General features: G+C 40.0%; 1 non-coding gene across 1 annotated transcript; it reads left to right on the top strand.

Moving 5' to 3' along the window:
* The first annotated feature begins 20,696 nt into the window (after nucleotides 1-20,696).
* On the top strand, nucleotides 20,697-20,803 carry LOC132604777 (small nucleolar RNA R71). Its single transcript, XR_009568877.1, has one exon. It is a non-coding gene; the product is annotated as a small nucleolar RNA R71 (small nucleolar RNA).
* The last annotated feature ends 1,693 nt before the right edge of the window (nucleotides 20,804-22,496 follow it).

The raw sequence follows: 22,496 nt of genomic DNA, 5'->3' as shown, positions 1-22,496 counted from the left end.
TTTATGTAAAGACCAAACCAACAAATCAAAATAATGTATTTCAAATGAGTGGCCAGCATGGTTATCACATGAATTTGTTGGCTCAAAATTATGGGTTTCCCACGGTCAGTCAGCCTCATTTGGTATAACAGATTATTCAACCATCATTCCAGCCATAGCCGATGAACGGCAATCCAAATTTATATAATTAATCTCACACCAATGTGTCATCATATAGTGCAACAACTGGTTTCCTTCAATCATTTGGTGCAGGTCCTAGCAGCGTGGTCATCGATCATTTGATGAAGGCTCAAGTAGTCAAAGACATATTGTCACGACCCAACCAGAGGGCCATGACGGGCACCCGGAGCTAACATACCGAGCACCTATGAACATACATCTTATAATCATTTTTGGGTGGACCATAAAGATAACTCATGAATATCATAATCTGTAAGGACATATATCACAACATAACGACACATCTCTATATAATCTTCAACAATTATGTCCATCATCACTAGCCGACAAGGCTACTAAAATATTATCCAATGATATGAACTGTTAAGGTTATGAAACGTCTACTGTATACACATATCTACGAGCCTCTACATAGAATACAAGTGACCATAAGGACCAATACCCATAGACTGCAGCTCCGAAGTAAGTAGAGTGCTCCTGAGAATCCGCTGATAAATCACCTACGGGTCAGATCTGTCTACCTGTCTACCTGCAGGCATGAACACAGCGTCCACAAGAAAGGACGTCAGTACGAGCAATGTATTGAGTATGTAAGGCACGAACAACAGCATAATGAAAGTATGAAGACAACATAATATAAAAGAGATCGGTTGTGATTTTGAATGCCTTTTTAAGGCGGATGTCGTGCATGCTTAGCTTTTTTTAAAAAAACTTTTCCATATATACATATATAGTATCTTGTCCGGCCGTTAAGGCACGGTGGAATATATATATTGTCTTGTCCGGCCATTAAGCCGCGGTAAAATATATATAGTATCTTGTCCGGCCATTAAGGCGTGGTCTTATCTGGCCATTAAGGCGCGGTAAAATATATATATATATAGTATCTAAATTACTCATATATAAATACATATAACATGCACGAGATCCCAATTAAATGTTACAACTCTATCGGAGTGACGTAGGGTCGGTAACCTCCGATTTATATTATGGATTATTCATCATCGCTATATATCACCTCGAAGGAACAAATAACATGAGATGAGATCAACAACAATGAATAATATTGAGAAATCATGAAATAACTTAACATTCTCATATCATCATTGAAATCATAACGTAAGACGTTTAAACATAAAATCATCATCATCATCGTAATCATCATAGAAACATTCTCATCTTTAACATCATAAGAAGCTTTTAAGAATCATGAACTTCAAGCTTTTGGAAACAAGGTGGTTATGGAAACATTTATGGAATCATAACATAGGAATCATGCCTTTGAAAGAAAGGGACGAGCCTTAACATACCTGAAAATTCACGTCTCGGCTTTCCCACCTATATCCGGTCTCACAATCTACATATAAGACCATTCATATTGTGGTTAGACCCATTGTTATATACTTATCCTAAGCCTTCAAATTTAATCTCCTTAAAATCTGCCGAAATTTGGGCAGCATCTCCCCTGTTTATATGCCTAGCCCGAAATTATAATTCAGTAACCAACAACAACAACAACGACAACAATGACAATAACATCATTATCAACACCAAAATATTCCATAAAACACCCTACACGGTGTTTTTCAATTTCCATAACTAACCAACTCGCTATACAATTGTTTAACGACTTTACCTCCGTAAATAAATCGAAATTAACATTGATGATAAGAGATTCATACCTTACTCCCAATATTATTACTATATCTTCACTTTACTTCTTAAACTTGAGCCAAATCACGCCGCTATACGATTTTATAATCGCAACTATATGCTGTCTGGACCGAAATTCGGGAATTATACCTGATTTGGGCTCAAAATTTGGTCTTGGGAATCAGGGGGAATTCTCCAGAATTTTGGAGAAGATTTGGGGTGTTTGATGAGGAAAATAAGGGGTAAGCCCCTTTTTATAACGGTCCAAGTTCTGCCTGGATCGACTTAAAATTTTCTCAGCGCGATCGCGCCACCTTGCGGCGCGTTCGCGCAGAGTAAATTTCTCTGCTTTGACAGTCTGTCTTAAAATGCTCATAACGTTTGATCCCGATATAGTATGAGGTCCCACAACCTATGGTTGGAAAGATATTTTAATTATCTACAACTTTCATTTTTGGTGTGTTTCCAAATTATAAACTTATAATGGCATTTTGGCCTCTTTAAGTTAGATCGTCCGAAAACGTATCCTTAAATCATCCTTTTGGAGGGCTTATGCCCATATTTGGATTAAGGGTCCTTCTTAAGACTTGCTCAAATTCCCATGTACTAGTCACATAACTTTTCATATGTCCTTTACAAAACCACGGCATGTGGGACCCACCTTAACTTACGGTTACGAGGGCTATTCATCAAGTAACATTAACTGATTTACACCATACGGTCTCCAAATGTCATATACATGTTATTATTATACTCATATAATATAATCTTCATCCTTAATCCTTGTATAACTTTACTCTTCCTTGAGCTCATATTAAGCCGTCTACAGTCTTGGTAAAGCGAAATTTTCCGGGGTGTAACACATATTGGTAGTAGCCACGGAGAATTGAGGCCAAGTAAAGCAACAAATAATATTTTTTTTCGATAGCTTGGGTTTATATATCTTCAACAAATAAATTAGTCAAATTATGTGTACTCCCCATAAGATATTTGTACTACTAACTGTTGCACGTTTACGTATCTTTAATTGTTGCAATATTATTTAGTGATAGAACAGGTTTATTAGAAACCTCAAAACTATTGCATTTTTCAACTTTTATATGTGTTTGTATTTGTATAAATTTTATGCTTAGAGAATAACTTACTTATGTATCCTAAAATCTTACTACAATTTATTAATACGTTTCCTTTCCTTTTCTCCACAGAGAAGATGAGGCCAACGTTGATATGCATAATGATGCAAATGCTGGAATTAGCTCTGAAAGTTCAGAGGATGACGAACCCTTCAAGAGATAATGAAGAGAGTGAAACTATAGAAAGTGAACCTGATGAACATATCGGAGATTTACTTCAAAATAATATTGGAATAAACCCTCATAATCAATTTGGCCATGGTATGTTGAAATTCCATATCATGATATACCCTACTCTACGACATTGGAGAACGAGGAAGATATTTTCATCTCTACACGAGAATTTGAGATGGGATGTTGTTCAATTTGGTCATAGTTTTTGTCTTTTAACATAATATTCCAAGCTTGACTTAGAGTTTTGAATGGTCCAATAACTTTTATTGCCAACATATGTTAGTAACAAATAAAACCCAAAATAAAATCAAATCAATACTAATGCTAATAAAAGAAATTCAATTCTGACACTAGGAATGACAATACTGGTGGATATCTATTTCTTTAATTTTGCATTGGTTTAGATAGTAAAAATATGTAAATTAATTTTATTTCTTTCTTTCTCATGTAATTAATACTTATTAGCCGTACTTATTGTACCATGACCTAGTAGTATGATCATTTTCATTATGCTTATTAACTAGCAATAATTATTTTATGTGATTTCATTATTTTTTTGGTTAAATATTTAATTACAATGTCATCACTTATCTCAAATTTTGTGTTGTTTTTTTAAGAAACACATCAATTATATAGTTGTATTTTACTAGGACTAAAGAAATACTTGAAGTAAAAGTTATATGTTTTATATGGAAACTTTTCCGAAGAAAACCCGAGAAAACTCGAGGTTAAAAAACCTGATTTCCGTTGGGTTGGTTTGGTTTGGTTTATAAATTTCAAAACCCGACACAATTGATTTGGTTTGGTATTTAAAAAACAAGAACCAACCGGTCCATATACACCCCTAGTACCAAGAATCTAACAATCATATGTTTTTTTATGCAATGCAAAAGTATAAGTTACTTTCAATAGTTTCTTACCATTTTCACTGTGCTTTTGCCTTCGGTTTAGTGTGGAGGACTAATTATGTCTGTGAGTTTGCAATTTAATTTGAATTTATTTTAGAATTTGGATTTGTACTTTGTTGTAATTGAATTTAGTACCTTTGTTTTTATATTTCCCTTCCCTTCAATTTGGATATAGCAAGTTCAAGTGGCTGAAGTATTTAGGACACGAAATTAGCCGATACACCGCCTGATAACTGCCCGATAACCGGCCGATAATTACTAATCCAATACCGAACCAACTGATATCTGATTTTTGGACAAGCGGATTAGTACATTTAAAAGTCGATAAGCCATTAAGCATAATTATCCGCCCGATAAGCAGCCCTACGTTCAACGGAATGATGAAGAAAGCATGAGGCTTGCCTGTCACTACTATGGTTAGAGTTTCATTGGGGCAAACTGTTGAGCTGTATATCGTAGGTTTCAAACAACATAGCAACTTCTGGAGCAAAATGAACTATGGACAGGGAGAGTCAAAATGAGGTGGGAGAAGAACTTTGAAAGTTCAAACAGGCACTTTGTTTTTTATTAGGATATACCACAGGGGTATTTGAGGTAAGATCAATGAGGTTGATGGTACTGGTGGTAACCCTCACTGTGTTTCACTGAATGAAAGAAAATGTGAGTGTGAAAAATGGGCTAATTTGCACCTCCCATGTTCACATGTCATGAAGGTTACTAAAAGAATAGGAGGATTGGCTTGAAATTTTGTCAGCGAGCATTTCATAATAGAGACTTATGCTGCAACATATTCGAGGTCATTCTCTCCAGTTGGGCACGAGACGTATTGGCCATGTACAACAGCTAGCAAACAAATTGGTAGAAATTTGAACACATGCTCCAAGATTAGATTTAACTGAATCCCAACTAGAATGTTAAGTTAAAAAAAAAATATTCATTCTATTATCTATAAAACAAGAAAATGAAGTATTGGTTGGCAACGCAACACACAAGACCAAAAACTTTCAATAGTGTTGGCATCGCAAAATAGTTGCTTATCAGCACTTATTATACAACAAGAAGAGATGTTCCTTTTGGTTGCACCAACAAAAGATGTCATTCCTAATTCATAGGTTACTAATGCTTTGCGAATAGGTCCATGACTATTATGTTTTGTGCATCTGTTTATACCACAGCTGGTCACCTATTTTTATCTAACTAACAATGTCTTTTAAAATCAAATCATGTTGCTACTACCAAGTTCATAGCTAAATGTAACAAAAACTAACAAGCAATAAAACAAATTGCATACACAAGAAACTTGTAGAATTGATTCTCCAATATATTTTCCACATTTCTATTAAAAAAAGCCATGCTATTGTGAACTCCAGCCTACTTTAAACCTAACAAACATACATAAATAGAAAGCAATGGTAGCATATTTGGCATGGTTACTTCTATTTAAAGAACAATTGAACCAAAGTAAATATGCACCAATTACCATTTCTTCATATGTCGTTGAATTAGGCACATAACCTTGTTGTCGTTGAGGACGCGGAGTAGGATTACCAATAACAAGACGAGTAATGCGTTTGAACCAAACAAGGCAGGGGTTATCCTACTGAAGTGGTTCATGATTGACTGGTACATTAAAAACATATTGAAGCTGTTAGTTCCAAAGATGCAACCATTGTGTATGCTCCAATTCCCAATTTGTATTCGGCGTTCCTCAACGATAATGGTGAAAATGTGTGGGATCAAATGGAAATGGAGTTGGTATCTCTCTGTATCAATCCAAACTAGCACCCAATTGAAGAAGATGAAGTGTGGGGTGGCAACGGGTGAAGGTCGGCGGTCGCTGGCGGGTAGGGTGGTTTGACGGGATACCTGTAATTTTTTCCTTATGTTTTGTTGAAATGTTACTTTTTTTTAAGTAATTAACAAAATCAAATATTTACTCCCTCCAGCTTGGACTGATGACGAAGAAGTACTTCTAACTGTCTTGCCGGAAATAATGGAGTGTTGCCGGAAAATTATTTGAAACCCGGCTCTGATTTTTCTTTTTTTTCAATGAGCTCTTTTGATTTTTTTCTATGTTATGTGAGTGTGTGAGAGAGAGAGAGAGAGAGATAGAGAGAGAACAAAGTTGAATTAAAAGTGTATTTTTTGCTTTTTCTGGTAGACCGACATCAATATATTGGTGATGGTAGAGAAAAAGAATGAAGAAGAAGAAGAAGAAGAAGAAGAAGAAGAAGAAGAAGAAGAAGAAGAAGAAGAAGAAGAAGAAAATGAGAGGTTACTTGGGCTTTTCACGCGCCAGTTTTTTGTGAAAACCATGCAAGTTGCCAAGTACACAGTCGGGCTTTACCACAAGTGTCTAAATGAAACAATGTTTAGTTGAGGTGTCTATGTGAAAAATCTTGACGACCACAAAGGGCTGCCAACGGGTTTGACCTTTTTGAAATATATAATACGTTCATCTAAGCATTATGACAAATAACCTCTCATTTTTCTCTCCCTGCTGTCAGTGATAAAATTGCCATATGAAGAACATCTATAAAATCCAACGTAATTTCATTCGGGCCAACTACGACCAAAAGAAAGACCCACCTCCTCAAATATGGCATATTTATGCGTTAAAAAAAAAGGGAGGATTAAGTATTCAAAAACAAATAAGGTTAAAGACCATGCATTACATGCTAGCCTGGCTTGGAGACTACCAAACCCAAAGCATCTCTGGGCTTCTGGTCGTATTTTCGAATAATGTAGTGCTCAAAGCTCTAACAACAAGTCACAAATTCAATACCTTGGAGTGCATCCTGAATGGGTGGAAGGTGTGCAGGGATAATATTAGGTGATCGGTTTACAACAAAGAAACTACTAATTTTTTTTTGGGTGTGTGTCGGGGGAGGGGGGGGGGTCTTGGAGGCAGACATGGCTTCACTCCAGTAAAACTATTCGCAGTACTATTTTTGCCCCTCTCAACATAAACGAGGATATCCTTGTGATCAATTCTACCCTCATCAATGATTCTTGGGACCTAAGCGACATTTCCTTTGACAATCCCCACATAAATACAATTAGAAATTACTAACTCCTTTATTCATCCCGTTGATGTTGAGAGGGATAAGCCTATTTGTTCTTTAACATCTAATGGTATATTCACGACCACGAGTGTGTATAACCATTCTCAACACTAGTCCCTCAAACTACGACCCACCAACAAAACAGTTTCTATTAGATTTGAAAATCAAGGTGCCTAACAAAGTTAAAAAATTCATATGGCTTTAAAAACATGAGTGGTTACCTACAAACCACTACCTTAATAGATTAGGATTGAATGTTGTGGATAGTTTCCCTTTCTGTGACCTTCCTAGAGAGGACATCCACCATATCTTCTTCGATTGTCAAAATGCTTCCATCTTCTGGTACAATTTAGTGAAGAAAAGCTCTAACCCAGATAACAACATAAGCTTTAATAGCACTGAATGGTATAACACTTGGGGAGATACTAAGCACAAGGACTTCAACTCCCAATTGACATGTTCTACATCCTTACATTTTGCTTCTGGAATATATGGCTAAACAGAAATCACAACCAGTTCAATAATTTCAAATCTGCTATCCCGGTTGCCAATGCTATTTCTAGAGCTATAAAATTTAAGCTTCTCACCAACTTAGCTAACGCCTCCCCCCCCCCCCCCCCCTCCAACCAGGATAAATCTATCCAAATATTTGTTAAATGAGACCCTCAAAAAATTAATTACCTTAAGCTCAATATTGATGGGTCATCTATAGGTAATTATAGGGTTGGAGAAATAGGGGGAGTATTCAGAAATGAGGAAGGAGACTGGGTACTAGGTTTTATGAAAGCCCCCCCCCCCCCCCCCCTCTTGTACAACTAACACTAGATCAGAACTAGTAGATTTGTTGTAGGGACTTTGCATAGTAAGGAGCAACAACCTGTGATAGAAACTAAGCGTCCACTAAAACAGATGAGGGACCAGGTACCTTATCTGTTCCTTTAAGCAAAAACAGAAAGTAAACAAGATATGATGTTTACGTGGAAAACTCATTGCTCAAGGGATTAAAAACCACGACCTACCCTGGTAGGATTTCCAATTTCTCTAACTGAGCAATGTCTTTTAGATTACAAGCCTTTTGCAACTAATGAATTAGCCTACTAATCCCTCCCCTTACAATACCTCTATTGCAAGCACTTACTTGACTAACTCTAGCCAAGAATCAAACTAATTCAACTACCTCTAGTTGAACTTCAACTCACCATAACTAACTATAGTTACGTGTCAACACAAAAATCTTAATAAACCAAGCACCTACAAAAGCCATTCCTAAAAGAAGTGTAGGTTTACAATATATAGACCAAAAGATAAAGACTAAAATAATCTAGGACTTCAGACATCTTCAGTATTGGGATCTGGTCCTTGGAGTTATTTAGTCTGATCTTCAGAGCTCTGAGAAGGCAGTAGCGGCTACTCTTTTCAACAATGAGAATAATATGTGTTACACCTCGTAGTTTTGTACGTTAAGATTCTTTAGGTGTTAGCTGTGTAATTATGGATACTTGATACGCTCAAATTACACCTATGAGTGGCGTAAAGCGGTCGTTGTCAAATATAATAACCCAAACAAGGTTGGGGTCGAATTTCACAGGGAATATGGAGAGAAAGGGGTACTAATTGTATGCGATACTAGTCTTTAAAGGTTTTAATCCTATTCCGAATAGTTTGAAATATTTGTTGTGTAATGCAATTGAATACTTTGACTTGAATTGTACTTAATGCGAAAGAGAGAATAAGGTTGTGTTTCCCACTTTGATTAGATATTATGCTTCATGTTTCAATGTGATATACTTCTAATGGTTGTTCTAAGAGTATGCACTTGATTTCTTAAGGACTTCCTAATGTTTCTCAACAGTTAGACCGTATTTCCTCTTTATGATTTTTCTAAATGTAAAAGAGTTGAACTCGAAAAGCGACCAATAATGCCAATTAGACTTGTTCTTATCCCTAAGTTAGTCTATTAAACGAGGGTTAACGCCCCGATTCATTGTTATTCAATCTTACCAATACTAACTCTCTTTCCCAAGAAAAGTTAGTATAATGGCTTAGGCTAATGCTTGCAATCATTACCCAACGCTAACGCAGAAAGATAGAATAAATGCCAACAACCATTGTGCATATATCAATAGTAGAAACCCATTCACATAATACCCATCATGGGGTCCACAACGTTAGAATTAAAATCAGCTACTCGTCATTTTGGTTAACAAAGAGAGCTTAAAAGTTAACATAATGTACTTACAATGCTAATACAATGTGGAATGAAGGTGAACTTGGTGCTTTAAATGATCCAACCACTTCAAAAATATCCAAGGCTTAAAGTTAATGCTCCAAAAGATCAGAATGAATGTTAAAAACCTAACTTTAAGTATTTATAGGGCCAAAAATCGCGCCAAAGTTCTGGACAAAAACACTCTTTCGCGGCATCATTACGGGTCGTAACACAGGTTACGGTCCGTCCTTTGGTTCCGTCCTTTGTCAGCTTGATATAGGTCAACTGTTACGGCTTCTTGCGACGGACCGTAACACAGGTTACGGTCCGTATCTTCCAGCGGATCATGGCTTCAGTGTTCAGTGGCCAATGCGTTACGCCATGATGTTACGCCCCGTAACCTGCGTTACGGACAGTCCTTCTGGACGTAACATGTGACACTACTTAGGCTTCTTACTGGAAATTTCCTTCAGATTACGGTACACGTTACGGCTCGTAACATGAGTTACGGACCGTCCTTTATAGCGACACGTATCTGGATCTTCCTCTCTGGGTACAGATCATGTTACGGTCCGTAACTCGAGTTACGGACCGTCCTTTTGCTCCAAGTTGTCCGTTTTCCAGCATTTCTTATCATTTCCGTTCCTTAGTCAACCAACCCTACAAACACCAAAATAACATAAGAAACAATGTAAAAACACTTAAAAACAAGCAACACTTCTAGTGAAAAAGACATAAAATGTGCCGAAATTCACGGCACGTCAACACCCCCAACTTAAGCTTTTGCTTGTCCTCAAGCAACTACAACAAGACTCACTACTAACACACGACATCTAGCAAAATAAGAATGGCTACGGTGGTTTTGGCATGTGTTTCTGACACAGACTCTTCAATCCAAGAAAAATATTGGGCTCTTATCCACGTCCTATTTGTGACACAAGACGCACATTTTAGAACAATTTCAATTCACTATGCAACCTCAATTAATGACACAATCATAGTATGGGACCGGAAAGCCAGTTATTTCGCAATCTACAATCCTTACGCCCTCACATAGACCAAAGAATGTCCCAACACACATTTACAAAATAAATGGGACAAGAGACTAAAAGACAAAAGGACACTCACACTCACAAAGAAGTTTGCATACCATACTTGCACATACCATAGGCTTGCCTTTATTTTCCATGCCTTCAACTTTAAACAGTTCGACTGTGATCACATTAGGACTTTTGAGGCTTGTAACATTGGCTTAGGGATAGGTAGGATAAGTATTTGGATAGTGGTGACTCACTCTCCGTGAAACTTCATTTTGACTTCATTCACCATTCTTCCTTTTATTGTTGACTTTACAGCTCCGGCGTGGATTTATTTAGAACTTATATATCTATATACATATATATATATATATATATATATATATATATATATATATATATATATATATATATATATATATATATATACACCTTGTTTTTCATATCTATTCTAACCACACCGAATCATGCCCCGCAATACTCACGATCACCCCTAACAGGCCTTTGCCCTTATTTTCCGCATCTTTCACTTATCACCCCCAACTTAGGCTTTTACCCTCATTTTCCGCATATTTCGCTTATCACCCCCAACTTAGGTTTTTAGCCTCTTTTGTCATTCTTTAGTGTCAAGGAGGGACTTGGTGCCAAATAGGTTTATTCACAGTAGGGGTGTAGGTTAGTTAACGACTAAACAAAGAAAAAGTCTATAGGCTCAAAATGGGAGACTAGGGATCATTTTCTGTACAGGTTAAGCTCATTTAAGATAAACAGGCTCTGGAGTCAATACAAAGAAATCCTAAGATCACTTCACAATCAAAATCTCATTCGAATTCACGCACGACCAACCGGGCAAGTTCTAGATTACAAGCATCATACACAAATAGAAACTAAGAACTCACAACACAATAGCATAAGGATTGTTTTAATACTCTGACTTGACTTCCGTTTGAAGATTTCACACACATGGACACACTTTATTTGCAATGTCATTAAAAGAACCATACATGTCAATATCAACAACCCATTGTTGATGTACATCACAAATTATTTTTCGGAGGGATATCATTGACTCGTAAAACACTTTTAGATATGTCAGAAAACACAGACCACCACCACTTAAGTCATCCTTACTTTACTTTTAACTAAACATCCTAAACATGCCAGGTTCAACATAGAAATAACACTTTTCGAGAAAAGAACACATGGAAAAGAACAGCCGAAGAGGGTCCTAAACACATACTTAATATCACAATTTAAGATAAAAACAATACCAACAAAAACAAAAACAATACCAAACAATATCTGATACCAAAACAATACCAACAATACCAGCAATTACCCTACACCCCCAACTTAGAAACATACATTGCCCTCAAGGCATCTATATAATCCATCAATAGAATGTAGGGCCACCCTGGAGCGCACTAGGAGCTTGGATCTGCTGCAGCATTATGAGGTTGGATAACCTCGGAGGTAGGAGCAATGGTGGTATCAGGCTTGCCAACACTAGAAGTCCAGTCTCAGTGGGTGGAGTAGAAGTATGGTGAGCCGGCTCAATGGGATGGGCTGAGCTAGAAGTCTCTCCAGTGGTGTCAGAACTCAACCGGGACTCATGTCGGATCTTCTTCAATGTTCGCCGCTCCTCCTCCTCATTCTGTGGGCGCAAGGCATCAAACGGATCACGACTCTTAAGAATGGGATAAGGTTTTCATCATCTAGCGTGACTCTCTTGCGCTTCTCTTCAGCCAAGGAGTGGGTATCCTCTTCCAACTCCTCCTTTTGCTCTTCATCAACCGTTTCCTCGATCTCATCATCCCCGAGTAGACTCTGAACCGGCTGATATAAGCTCTGTACCAACTCTGTGTGTACTTTCGGAATCTGGTCCGTCACAACATCCACTTCCAGTGCCTTTAATTTCTGCACATCATCTTTTAGTGTCCGCAACTCACTCCGAACAGTCCCAAATTCTACAACGGGGTGTGTCTTAGTCAGCTCTGTCATTCTGTTCTCAATATCATCTATCCGAGAGTGGATCTATATATGATCATCAGCCATCTGTTCTTTTATCGACCTTAACGCTGCATCAATAGCCTTTTTTGTGTACAATTTCAGCTTGGTCATGAGCTACTTGACCTGCCTATCTGTTCTATCTACTTGCAGGACCACTGTCCCAAAATTCTCTCAGTTGAAAATCATCTTTCTCGCAAGTTCGGGTGGGACTCCCGGTATGGGCTGAGCCGGTGCTGGGCTCGCTCCAGTGGAAGAGGTGGGACCACCCAAAGTAGGTAGAGCTGGAGCTGGCATGGGCTGTGGAGCATAGTCAGCTGGTGGAGCCTCAGAATCTGTGGGCTGACCCGCAGCATTTGCCTCAGCACCCATGATAGCTAAGGGTAGAACATCTGATCCCGTTGGCCCCTCCGACACATCAGAAGACGAGGCAGATGACATTGTACCTTGGCCCAACATATCATCTCTGCCCTTCGTGATGTCATAGATACTCCTGGTGATCACACTGTGGTCGATAAAGGGGAGGGGTTTTGGTTCCTCGCGCAGGCATAAGAACGTGAGCAAACATGGATGAATCAGGGAAGTGGCTGGTTGTGTGGCTCTCTCCCGGAGATCTGCGGCTACCAGTCTTCCGATGTTGATCTTATACCTCGACATAAGTGCAGCCACAAGAACAGCTCTGTCCGGGGTCAAATAATTATCTACCTGGGTAGGACGGATACGGAACAGAACAATTTTCCACCAACACTTTGCCTCAAGTGTGAGGCTATTTTTCCAAATCCTCGTAGTGGCTGTCAACTTTGGTACTATTGCCCATTCAGGATCTGCCGACCGTGCAATCACTGAGGCTACCCATTTTCTAACTGAGATTGTATCTTTCTGTGCAATTTTGTAGACAAACTCTCCTTCTTCCGCCGCTGTAGGCACAATATAATCCTCCTCGAATAGTACTTTATTGATGGCCATCGGAGAAACACCAATATTCTTTTTGCGCACTACTACCTCATTCATGGCCGGCACTTGAGTTGCGCGCTGCCCTTTTTTCTGTGCTTTGAATACAACAGCCCCATAAGAAGTGTAGAATTCCCGAACAAGAGCCGAGATGTAGGACCCCACAGGGTTTTTCAAAAACTCTAACTTGTGGAAGCGGAGAGTGTCACGGATGCCCGGATATCCATCGAGACCATCGAAGCTAACGTTCTGTTCCTCGAAAATACTTCTCTTCGGGCCCTGCCCCTCATGCTTTGCTAGCTCACACCCTTTGTTGTACAGTCCTTCAGACCCCTCCACAGAAAATCGGAGGTCCTGCTCATACACAGTCCTCATCCGGATGTTAGTCTCTCTTCTTTCCTGCTCGCGCTCGTGTTCGCGCTCCTCTGCAGTAGGCTGTCTAATGGGTGGTTGTGGCCGGTGTGGTGGTGTGACAGCCTCCCTGGGTCTACTATGGCTCGACGAACTAGAAGAACTCTCCTCATCAGACGAGAAGGAACTTTCGGATGGTGAGGCTGGCCTGCTAGGTACAGCGGCCTTCTTTGTAGCCCTTGTGTCTTTGAGTTGATCTTCACTGCGCAACCATGAGGTTACTTTGCTTGCACCGCGACCTTTTCCTTTGTTGGCAACCTTGGGTGCAACCTTCTTTCCTTGCCTTGGGTTACCCATACCCGTTGAAGGCAAAGTTAGCTATGATACACAAGAAGCTTTTCAGTTATACAACTTATTGGTTGAAGTTCAGGACTTCAATTAGCTCATGCACTTTAACACGGTCGACGGACCGTCGATGGTGTTACGGGCCGTATCTTCAATCGTAACTCATTTTGTTCATTTATAACATAGGAAACGTAACACGTTCGACGGATCGTCATACGTGTTACGGTCCGTAACAGCTTACCGTAACATGACCCAAATTTCCAGAAAGTTTTGTGGAAATCATAGGTGTTACGGTATGGTGTTACGGTCCGTCAACCGTGTTACGGTCCGTAACACCTTACCGTAACGTCACCCAAATTTCCAGAAAGTTTTCATGGAAATCATAAGTGTTACGATGGGGTATTACAGTCCGTAACACACGTTACGGCCCGGAACACTGAACGTCGGGCAACATTTCACACATTCTCAGTGTAGCCAAATTTTCCCGTTTAAGCACGAGGCCAAGATTTTCAACTTTATGCTCCTTGGGGTATGGTGTAAAACACCATTTGATCCCCTCACATACCTCGGGTTACTCAGACTTCACCCGGTTTTATCCAAATTTTCTTTGAAACCTTTTATCGAACAGTTGGCGGGCAAACCAATTTAGTAGTTTCACGAATGAAACTTTCAATCGGGATGCCCTCCGACTCAATGGGAGACAATGTCTTTGTGCCCACGAGTCTCTCAAACGGCAATCATACCAAACCCAACCCCCCCCCACCATTGTTAAATCCCGCGCAGTTATTCAATGGGGATTCAAAATCATTCAAAATCATAAGTTCATGACATGGTGTACGAATTTAATCATGGAAGATCATACCAATCTTATCGATAGATGAAAGACTAGAGAGAGTCAACACATTGTCATACTTGATCGTGGACGATGCTTGGATGAAAACTTAAGACTAAACCAAAACAGCGATAGACTTTGACAAGAAAAAATCAACAGCTATGGTAAGGTAATGGTGGAGAGATGGTGAGGGGGGGGGGGGGGGGCAGGATGAAGAGAGGGTTAGGGAGGTTATGAGCGAGAGGGGGAGTTAAAAAAAATGGAAAGGTGCCGTTTGAATGGGAGTATAACCGTCGAGTAATGTATTTAAACATGCCCGACCGTTACGCTTCGAGTTACGGACTATAACACAGGTACGAGCCGTAACTCGTGTTACGATCTACCAAACGACCCTGTTTTCATTTTCATTAATGACATGGCAATACAGCCGACGGACTGTAACTCGTGTTACGGTCCGTATTACCTGGCGTAACAGGTGCAAATTTTCCAGTGGTTGCCCAGATTTCTGTCAATGTTACGCTCATGTGTTACGGTCCGTAACGCGATTTGACGGTCCGTAACTTAGACCGTAACACTTTTCCCTCATCCTTCAGTGATTGCTGCATTTTTTTCATCTTGCCACGCTCCATGATACGAACTGTAACATGAGTTACGGGGCGTAACGTGGAGCGTCCTTTCATTGCAAACTTTAGCACTTACTTTCTTTTGGCCTCTTCTGTCCTCAGAATCCTACCACATTAGCAACCATAAAAAAAATAAAAGAAAACAAAGGAAATACGATATTTAAAGTGCTTATAAAGCAGTAAATGTAGGTTTCCTCCCACACAGCGCTTGGTTTAACGTCATGGCTCGACGTGATACCTCAATTTCCAGTTCAGGAACCGTATTTCAAACGATATCGATCAACCACTTTACCATCATCAATGCACCAATGATAGTGCTTCACTCTTTGTGCATTCACTTTAAAAGTCCGAGTGCAATCCTCGGTTTTCACCTCAATGACACTTCCATTTGGGGAAACACTTACAATTTCAAACGGACCGGACCATCGAGACTTTAGCTTGCCTGGAAAGAACTTTAGGCGCGAATTGTACAACAAGACCAAGTCCTTCGGCTGAAAATCCCTTTTGAGGATCTTCGAGTCATGATAGTATTTCATCTTTTCCTTGTACAGTGTTGCACTTTCATAGGCATTGTACCTAAATTCATCCATCTCGCTGATTTGAAACAACCTCAGCTTTGTTGCTTCATGCCAATCCATGTTCAGCTTTTTCAATGCCCAAAGGGCCTTATGCTCAAGCTCAATAGGCAAATGACATGCCTTCCCAAATACCAAATTATACGGTGAAGTCCCAATAGGCGTTTTGAACGCTGTGCGATATGTCCATAGAGCATCATCCAACTTTTTGGACTAGTCAGTGCGATTCACATTGACCGTCTTTGCCAAGATGCTCTTTATCTCTCTGTTGGAGACTTCAACCTGACCATTCGTCTAAGGATGATATGGAGTGGCATCCCTGTGATGCATGCCATATTTTTCAAGAAGATCGGCGAATGGTTTGTTGTAGAAATGAGAACCACCATCAATAATAATAGCTCTAGGAGTGCCAAATCTAGTAAAGATGTTATTTTTTAGAAAGGCAATGACTCTCCTACCATCATTGTTAGGCAAGGCCACCGCCTCCACCCACTTAGATACATAATCCACCGCAACAAGAATATATTTCAGGCCATATGAGCTCACAAAGGGCCCCATAAAATCAATGCCCACACATCAAAGAGCTCCACCTCAAGCACAAAATTCATCGGTGTTTCATGCTTCCGACCTATTGTGCCCTGGCGCTGACATTTATCACAAGAACGTGCCAACATATTCGCATCACGATAGATGGCTAGCCAATAGTAGCCACACTCTAGCACCTTGGCTGCAGTTCTATTTCCACTGTGATGCCCACCAACCGGAGAATCATGACAAGCCTTCAAAATAACTATCACCTCAGATTCAGCCACACATCTTCTGATCATATTGTCTGCACAAGTCCTGAATAAGTAAGGCTCATCCCAATAATACTGTCGGCAATCTCTCAAGAATTTATTCTTTTGATATGCCTTCAAATCTTCAGGAACAATGCCAGTTACCAAATAATTGGCAATATCGGCATACCATGGTGCCACATCACTGGAGACTGCCAAGACTCTTTCATCCGGAAAAGTGTCATCAATATCCAGCACATCAATCGGTTTCCCTGCTGCTTCAAGTCTGGAAAGATGGTCAGCCACTTGATTTTCTGACCCTTTTCGGTCTTTGACTTCAAAGTCAAATTCTTGTAGCAACAACACCCATCTTATCAACCGAGGCTTAGCATCCTTTTTAGCCATTAAATACCACAGGGTAGCATTGTCAGTGTGCACCACTACCTTGGCACCCAATAAATAAGCCCGGAACTTTTCAAAGGCATAAACAATAGCAAGTAGATCCTGCTCTGTTATTGTATAGTTCAATTGAGCTCCATTTAGTGTTTTGCTGGCATAATAAATTGGGTACAAGATTTTGTTGAGCCGTTGACCAAGCACAGCGCCAATTGCAAGACCACTGCATCACACATTAATTCAAAGGGCAAAAACCAATCCGGGGACACAACAATAGGGGCTGAGGTAAATTTTAACTTCAACTCCTCGAAAGCCTTGATACACTTCTCATCAAAATTGAATTTTGACTCCTTTTCCAAGAGTTTGCACATTGGATTTGCAATTTTGGAGAAGTCTTTGATAAATCTTCTATAGAATCCGGCATGCCCTAAGACATTCTGAACCCCTTTTACTGAGATGGGTGGAGGGAGTTTTGAAATCACATCGATTTTGGATTGGTCAACCTCAATCCCTCTTTCGGAAATCTTATGGCCAAGGATAATTCCCTCCTTTACCATAAAATGACACTTTTCCAAGTTGAGAACGAGGTTTGTCTCCTCACACCTTTGTAGCACCCGATCAAGATGGTCTAAACATTCATCGAATAAATCTCCCACAACAGAGAAGTCATCCATGAAGACTTCAAGAAAGTTTTCAACCATGTTAGAAAATATGGACATCATGCATCGTTGGAAAGTAGCTGGGGCATTGCAAAGACCAAATGGCATTCGGCTGAAAGCGAATGTCCCATAGGGACAAGTGAAAGTAGTCTTTTCTTGGTCTTCCAATGCAATGTTTATTTGGTTGTAACCTGAGCACCCATCCAAGAAACAATAATAAGACCTTCCAGCTAGCCGATCAAGCATTTGATCAATAAAAGGCATAGGGAATTGATCCTTGCAAGATGCAGTGTTCAGCTTTCTGTAGTCCGTACACACTCTCCAACCGGTGACAGTTCTTGTAGGAATCAACTCATTTTTAGAATTAGGGACAACAGTGATGTCCCTTTTCTTCGGCACACATTGGACTGGACTTACCCATGGACTGTTGGCAATCGGGTAAACCACCCCAGCATCTAGCCACTTAATAATCTCTTTCTTTACCACCTCTTGCATCGGTGGATTCAATCTTCTCTGATGCTCAACACTTGGTGAACTTTCCTCTTCCAACTGAATTCGGTGCTCACAAATTCCGGAGGGAATCCCCCGGATGTCTGCAATAGTCCAACCCAAAGCTCTCAAATGTTTCCTCAAAACTGCGATGAGTCTATGAGTTTGGCCCTCATTCAGAAGTGATGACACAATAACTGGGAGAGTAGCATTTGCTCCAAGAAACTCATATCTAAGATGGGATGGAAGTTGCTTGAGCTCCAACTTCGGTGGCTCAATAATTGACGGTTTTGGTGGAGGAGTTGTTCGCTTCTCTAAATCAAGAGACAATTTCTTGGGCTCATAAGAGTAAGACCCTAGACCAATGAGTGAATTCACCGTCTCAATATATCCCTCCATTTCTTCTGCATCGAAATTGACCAAGATAGCCGATAATGCTTCACCCAAGCATTCTTCCTCCATCTTGAATTCTACCGCTTCATCCACCACATCAAAAGAATTAATGACTGAAATACTTTGATAAATACTAGGTAATTTCATACCCTTGCTAGCGTGAAAAGTCATCTCCTCATCGTTAACCCGGAACTTGATTTCATTCTTCTCTGAATCCATAAAGGCTCTCCCTGTAGAAAAGGAAAGGTCTCCCCAGAATAATAGGAATTTCTTGATCAACAACACAGTCAAGAATCACGAAATCTGCCGGCAATAGGAATTCCCCAATTTGAACAAGCACATCATCAACTACCCCAACTGGCCTTTTTATCGACCTGTCAGCCATCTGCAACCTCATGGTAGTGGGCCTTGGTATCCCTAATCCTGATCTCTTGAAAATCTCAAGGGGCATAAGATTTATGCTAGCCCTGTTATCACACAACGCCTTGGAAAAATCCCGCTGCCCTATGGTGCATGGAATGGTGAATGCTCCGGGATCTTCCCTTTTTTGCACTGTGGTCTTGGAAATAATAGCACTGACGCGATGAGTGATACCCACAGTGTCGTGTTTCAATGGCTTCTTCTTCTTTGTTAAGAGATCTTTCAAATACTTAGCAAACCCAGGCATTTCTTGGACAACATCCATGAAAGGAGTATTCATCGTCAATTGCTTGAGTTGATCATAAAATCGCAAACACTTGTCATCTTCTGTTTTCCTCACTAGCCTTTGAGGAAAACGCGGTGAAGATTTGAACATTTGAGTCAAAGGTCGTAGAGCGCCAGAAAGTTTTGCCTTCCCCTTTTCATGTTTTTCTCCTTGTGCCTTGAGATTATCAAGATTTTGCTCCTCTTCAGCTATAATAGGGACTTCCTCCTCTGTTTCTTCCTCCACAATAACATCAGATACATCAGGTTGTGCCTCTTTTTCAACAATTTTCTCAAGATCAATCACCTTTTTATCAGCACCTTGAAGTATTTTTCCACTTCGGGTGCTAATAGCAGCTACGTGCTCCACAGAGTTTACCCCACTACCTTTCGGATTTGGAACTGTATCACTTAGTAGTTGTCCACGTTGAGGAGTATGCACTTCTCTGGAAAGGTCTCTGAATTGCGATTCAAGCTTCTGAATGGCAGCTGAATGAGATAGTTGAACCTGAGACATTCCCTTTATTGTAATTTTAGTTCTGTCCTGATTCATTAGCATTTTCTGCATCATACTTTTCAGCTCCGCAGAATCATTAGCAGCATTGCTAGTAGAGTTGCTAGCTGAATTGTCTCTCCACTGTTGGGAACTTGATGCTTGCCCCCTTGGTGGAATGTAGGGGTTAGATCTCTTGTTGCCATAACTGTTGTTATTGTAATTCCCTTGATTTGGATTTCCCTGATCATTTCTGCTATAATTGTTCCCTTGCAATTGGTGTTGAGGATTTTGCCATGGGTGATGGCCCGGACCTTGATAATTTTGTATTTGATAACCCCCTTGGGAGTTGTTGACATAATTAGCATCTTCATAATGTTGTTGCCCATCTTGGTACATCCCCTCAGGGACTTGATACATCCCCTGTGGAAGAGGTGGTAACTCCTCAACAACATGTACCCCTTGTGCATCATTTTCTGCCAACTTCTTTGATAATAGATCCACCGTGGTTTGCAATTGAGCAAAGGCATGATCTTTCTCGTGGTTTTCTTTTGCAACAGCAGCTAGTGATGGACTACCATAAGAGAGACTCTCACTATCAGTTGAATGCCAAGCTTGATTGTGGGTGGTGAGTTTATCAAGCAAACGGGTGATGTTGATAAATGACTTGTCCATGAAGCATCCTCCCGCGGCAATATTGACAGCAATCTGATTCATTGTATCTAAGCCCTTGTAGAATTTCTCAGTGAGAATAGCATCCAGAAAACCGTGAGTTGGAGATTGAGCTAGATAGTACTTGAACCGCTCCCATGCCGAATATAATTGTTCCCCCGAGAGATGTTTGAACTCAAAGATCTTATCTCGAAGTTCAGCCTTTTTGCTCGGTGGGAGCCACTTCTTCATAAATGTATTGGCTAGCTCGCTCCAGATATGAATAGAATTGCTGGGAAGCTTTTCATACTATTCCCTTGCTTGGCCAGCCAAGGAATATTTGAAGACCCGTAACCGAATTGTATCAGCAGAAACAGCACCTTGGGATTATTGAGCACACACGTGCAGAAAGTTCTTCAAATGTCGGAGTGGACAATCCTCCGAAGAATTTCGGAAATAACCTTTAAGTTTCAGCAGCTGATAGATAGAACTATCAATTTTGAAAGTAGCATTTCCAGTCCTAGGAGGGACCACAGTAGAAGCATAATCAGCTTCATTGATGAATTCCGCAAATATATTCTCATCTTCATCCTCTTCTGGTGCAGGTGGGTTCACTTAGAGTCCACCTTGGTTTCCTTGATTTCGATTCTGTCTTCCTGCCATGTTCACCTGGTTCACCACAATAGCAAACAAGGTGTGATGGAATAGAAAACGTTTTAAAGAAGAGTACGCAACAATCAGTAATTTCAAAACCGTATTCCCCGGCAACGGCGCCAAAATTTGATACGCTCAAATTACACCTATGAGTGGCGTAAAGCGGTCGTTGTCAAATATAATAACCCAAACAAGGTTGGGGTCGAATCCCACAGGGAATATGGAGATAAAATGGTACTAATTGTATGCGATACTAGTCTTTAAAGGCTTTAATCCTATTCCGAATAGTTTGAAATATTTGTTATGTAATGCAATTGAATACTTTGACTTGAATTGTACTTAATGCGAGAGAGACTAAGGTTGTATTGCCCACTTTGATTAGATATTATGCTTCAGGTTTCAATGTGATATACTTCTAATGGTTGTTCTAAGAGTATGCACTTGATCTCTTAAGGACTTCCTAATGTTTCCCAAAAGTTAGGCCGTATTTCCTCTTTATGATTTTTCCAAATGTAAAAGAGTTGAACTCGAAAAGCGACCAATAATGTCAATTAGACTTGTTCTTATCCCTAAGTTAGTCTATTAAACGAGGGTTAACGCCCCGATTCATTGTTATTCAATCTTACCAATACTAACTCTCTTTCCCAAGAAAAGTTAGTATAATGGCTTAGGCTAATGCTTGCAATCATTACCCAACGCTAACGCAGAAAGACAGAATAAATGCCAACAACTATTGTGCATATATCAATAGTAGAAACCCATTCACATAATACCCATCATGGGGTCCACAACGTTAGAATTAAAATCAGCTACTCGTCATTTTGGTTAACAAAGAGAGCTTAAAAGTTAACATAATGTACTTACAATGCTAATACAATGTGGAATGAAGGTCAACTTGGTGCTTTAAATGATCCAACCACTTCAAAAATATCCAAGGCTTAAAGTTAATGCTCCAAAAGATCAGAATGAATGTTAAAAACCTAACTTTAAGTATTTATAGGGCCAAAAATCGCGCCAAAGTTCTGGACAAAAACACTCTTTCGCGGCATCATTACGGGTCGTAACACAGGTTACGGTCCGTCCTTTGGTTCCGTCCTTTGATATAGGTCAACCGTTATGGCTTCTTACGACGGACCGTAACACAGGTTACGGTCCGTATCTTCCAGCGGATCATGGCTTCAGTGTTCAGTGGCCAATGCGTTACGCCATGATGTTACGCCCCGTAACCTGCGTTACAGACCGTCCTTCTAGGCGTAAC

The sequence above is a fragment of the Lycium barbarum genome, chromosome 7 (genome assembly GCF_019175385.1).
Source record: "Lycium barbarum isolate Lr01 chromosome 7, ASM1917538v2, whole genome shotgun sequence".
Classification (NCBI taxonomy): Eukaryota; Viridiplantae; Streptophyta; class Magnoliopsida; order Solanales; family Solanaceae; genus Lycium; species Lycium barbarum.
The sequence above is the reverse complement of the archived record's forward strand: the minus strand, read 5'-3'. Positions and strand labels throughout refer to the sequence as shown.